Raw genomic sequence first — 4,627 nt, 5'->3', positions numbered from 1 at the left:
GGATTTTCCACCTTCCGTATTACTCTTCCTTCACTGGTGATGGATGTTACAACACTGGTTCTAGCAATGGTGGCTATGCCAAACGTACACACGTGGGCCTAGCACAACAACTACACACAGAGCACAAATGCATCCAAAATCCAGAGCACAGATGCAGTTAAGGGTCAAACACTGGGACCATGAGTTACCTGCAGTACGTTCGCTTTGCTCTTTGGCACAGAGGATAGAACCACCATTGGATCTTCATGCATTGTTCACTAATCAATCCACAAAACATCCTCATTTACTCCAGAAGTCGACTAGCTACTGGAAGTTTGTTGTTTTGATAATGTAGGCATATGCTGCATTACCTAAATAAGAACACGAGAAAACACAGTAGTAATTTGGTCTCCATGTGCCAAGCAGCTGGCATATGTGACTGAACCTTTTATTTAAATAGTCCGTCCACAACAAAACACTGCAGTGAGTTCATTTGAATAAAAAATGCATGTGTGACACAGAACCATCCTCTTACATTCTTTCATCATCCCCAGTTGTTAAATTGCAGTTCTAAAGGTCTGCAAGCAAATGCATGGCGAACGTTCCCCTGCATCTGAGAATCAAAGATGACCTCTTGACCTTCAGAAAGAGTCCTCGCTTCCCTGGATAATTCCTTCTGCACTTAAATTTGAGAATGTCTGATTACGTTTTGCTTCCACTGTCTTTAGCACCAACAAGGTGCTACTAGGGCGATTCGGCCCAGAAAAACACTCCTAACAAAACATTACAATGCAGGCGTTCACATAGACAAACCTTTCGTCAACATGGCCATAAAAAGGACTTGCCTCCACCCCAACATGACTACTAGGATTGAAATCCGAACAGGTGAAGTTCATTGAATATCATGGTAATGGCCATGCCAAAGTGAAGACTTTTGTCAGTGTGAAGGCCATGTCACTGAAAAGGTTGTAGATGTCCTGACCATGAGCTGCTCAAACAAGGAGCGTATCTAAATTCACCCAGTGTCCGCTGTTTATCCCCCAAAAAAGCCACATCTTTTACCAGCATCGGTAAATTATCCCAGCACATCCCATAAGTTATAATTTCCTTGATTTTTTCTGAACTAATTGAGCAGCTGATACACCTACTTGATGAAAGCCTTTTTTGGCATTTCTTCAATAAAGGTTTCACAGTCTAGGGACATTATTTTCAGTTTTTGAGCCAATACTCCTGGTTAGGCCTCAACAACTGATCTGGGTAATAAACAACATTATATGGTGTGGGTGATATGATATAAATATATTTATTTTGGTTGCCATGCAAAGCTTTTACAACAATAATTATGATCTCAATGATAATACCAGTTGCTTTTTACATAGTCCTTCATTCTATGCTTCTGCCATTTTTGGGTTTTCTGAATAACAAGTGTTACCGTTAGTCAATTTAATGTTATTCTTTTCACCTACCTCAGAATGATAAAAGGCTTTGTTGGGCTTGATGGTAAGGGCCTCCATTACATCAGCACAAGAAAATAAACTGCAGAGATGTTAATACACATCCAATATAATATACATAACATTAATTGCTTTAACTCTTCATAAAATAAAGGAGAATGTTTATATTAAGATGGCAATAACCTTGATGTGATAACGACTGACACCAACTATGAAGTAATCATGCTTGGGTTACTTTTAGAAAAGATGGTGCTTTAATTACTAGTTCAATTCACTTAAAGTAATCTACATGATTGCGTTTATGAGGGACGGAGGTCTTCTGTATTGCTTTGCAAGCTCCATAAGGTGCTCAGTACCTGCTCCAAAACTTGGTGAAAAATGTACAGAGGAGGTCACTTCACAGCCCTGTAACTAGCCCAGAACAAAATGTTCAGTCTCGTACTCCCTTTAAATATAAATAGTATTGATCAGCTCTGCATGCTGTGTGTCAGTCTGCTTCGGGAGGTCTTACATGCGGTTCATTCGGACAGGTTAGAATGGTGAGGGTGATACTGCTTATTCACAGAAGGCATCTCTGAGGAGATACTTTTATAATACCTTTTTTTAACATTTTGAGTGGGGCTAACGGCTCTTGTATTTACTGACGTATGGTCTTGCCTTTCAACTTCAATTTTGTGTGCTTTGGGATTTCATCTAAACTTAGTGTGACTAAGTACACCCCACTCTTGCTATAATATGTAAGACAATGGTTTAGAGTTGCAGTCTGGCCCAGCCCCCGCAAAACTAATGAATGAAGTAGCAGGTCCTAGACTGGATCTGATACAAAACAAGGGCCGGTGTAAAAGTGGCAGGGACGTATAACCTGCTTGCTATGCATACAACATAACTGCAAGCATGTGTAATTAGCGATAGTTATCAACAGTCATAAAAGTTAAATGAAGTGTGTAAATATGTCAACATATACTATACAGATGTAAACATATACAAATGTACCAACAGGGCATTAAAGGAAGAACAACTGGAATGAAGTGATTCTGCAGCTTCAGCGTTTTCCGCATAATTTGGAAATTAACCTGTGTACAGATGACAAAATTATGATTTAATACAGTCAAAAAATGTTTACATCGCACTCGTATAGCGCTTACTACCCCTGAGGAGGCGTTGAATGTGCCGCACTATATCACATAATGATGTTGCACTGTTGAATTAAAATGTGGACTGTCAGGAGCTCTGCTGAAAACGATCTCGTTTGAGAAGGCTACATCCTTCTTTTACTCCTCTTCTTCAAACCTCCTATGTTAACTTCCCGGCTCTGCTGTTTAGTGACATCTGCCCTACGGGGTGTATTGTGGCGGCAACAGCACAGCAGTTCCGTTGAACGCTACAGTAGTTGTTATGTATGCACCTACCCCATTATAAGCACTGCCTCTCTGACACTGCTGCTGTAAACCTTGGACGTGGGCTCTAATCAGAGCCATTAGCAACGCAACGGAGAGGACAAAATATGCGGCAGTGTTGAGTAAATTATGCAGCAACAAAACACAAATTATTGCGAGAACTCCAAAGTGGGCATACGGCGATGTTCTTGCAATACAAAACACCAATGTACAAAAAGTGGTGCATTGTCTGTAGCAACATTTGCCAAACATTATAAGGGCAGCACAATGGCGTAACGAAACTTAAGTGCCCCTCCCTGCAAAATACCTGTAGGGATGACCCACTCCCACCCAGAACCAGTCAGGGGCCTGCTGCCCGTGCACGGTATACTGTGCTGAGGGGGGCCCTCTGGAGGTCTACTCCAGCTCCTTCCCTCACCCCGCAACAAGGAGGCTGCGGGGGCCTGTTACGCCACTGGGGCAGCAGACTTGAAATACCAGCAATAGGTAAGCTTGCGAAAAAAAATCATGCACACCTTTCATATCGGGGAAAAATAGCTATTTTGGAAGCTACATTTTGTGAAAAGACTCAAACAAGTTAGGAACGTTACTCGCCGGCAACACGACTGATCCCGACAGAAGCCAAGGGCTTGCGGTAGGTTTATTCGTTGCTGCAGCTTTAAATTGATTTACTCATACCGTTACCTAGGAGAACTGTACACATGCAGTCTGTCTTCCTGCCACGGTGCGGCTCCTTTAAATCGCAGCACGCCCCGCTGGTTTTCTCAGAGGGCGGTGCCAGACACAACGTCACACACGCGTGACGCCCTGTCTGGGACCGCCTTTCTCCCTTGCGTCCTAAATGGAGGAGGGAGTGACAAAGTCCGCGGCAAATAAAAAGTTGCCATCCACGTTTCGGCGAAGTTCTGATTGGTCTGTGACAGGAGGGCCCACGTGGGACTGAAGGGGGGGGGGGGGGGAAACTGAGACTTACCACGTGATTGTCTGCGACGGGCAGCGCACAGAGCACAATTTATTTAGCCGGGCAATTGAGGGCCGCTCCCCGCGACAGCCCCGCCTCCGGGCGCTAGGTGACCTCGGGCCGACCCGGCGTCGTCACAAAGGAGTGGAGGCACGCCGGCGACCGCAGGCCGGTCCGCGCCGTTGAGGCAAGGTTCACCCGTGAGCGGCCGCGCGCAGCGGGGCTGTCCGGGAGCCCCGCGCCGTGCAGCTGGCGGAGTGCCTGGGGCACCGAGGGGTTCTGGTGCACCTGCACCTACCGTATTCTTACTGGCCAAATACCTGGCGTCGGGGGCCGCCCCGTTTACATTGGGCTGCTTGTGGGTAATGGGGTCAGAAGTGGTAATGGGGCCCACGGTGTAGAGAATGATTCCGCGCGGGCGGCCTCGCGCAGTGCGGTAGTGATGGCAGCGGAGTGTCCTAACATTCATCAGTAGTGTCCCCGGGGCAGTGTCACGGTCGGGGGGGGGGGGGGGGGAGACACTCACGCGGGGGGAGGTCAGCGCTACCCCTTTGTGTCCATACTGAGCGTTCCGTGGAAGTTAGTAACACTTTTTGTTGGTGGTTTATGCGGCTGTCAACAAAGTACGTCGTATTGTCATTCACAGTGGCCTTGGGTAAGGATCTGGGGTTGGAAATATTGGAGGTATCCGAGGGTATAACCAGAGAGCACAATAGTGTCGGCACTGCTACAGACCCTACAACGCCATTGAGTACTGTAAATGCACTGGAAAACAAAGTAGGGTTCACGTACTTGCAGCCTTCAAATCACCCATGTGCAGGTCATGGGCTGCATCA

The sequence above is a fragment of the Pleurodeles waltl genome, chromosome 7, assembly GCF_031143425.1.
Source record: "Pleurodeles waltl isolate 20211129_DDA chromosome 7, aPleWal1.hap1.20221129, whole genome shotgun sequence".
In the NCBI taxonomy this organism is placed as follows: Eukaryota; Metazoa; Chordata; class Amphibia; order Caudata; family Salamandridae; genus Pleurodeles; species Pleurodeles waltl.
Note: the sequence above shows the minus strand (reverse complement) of the source record.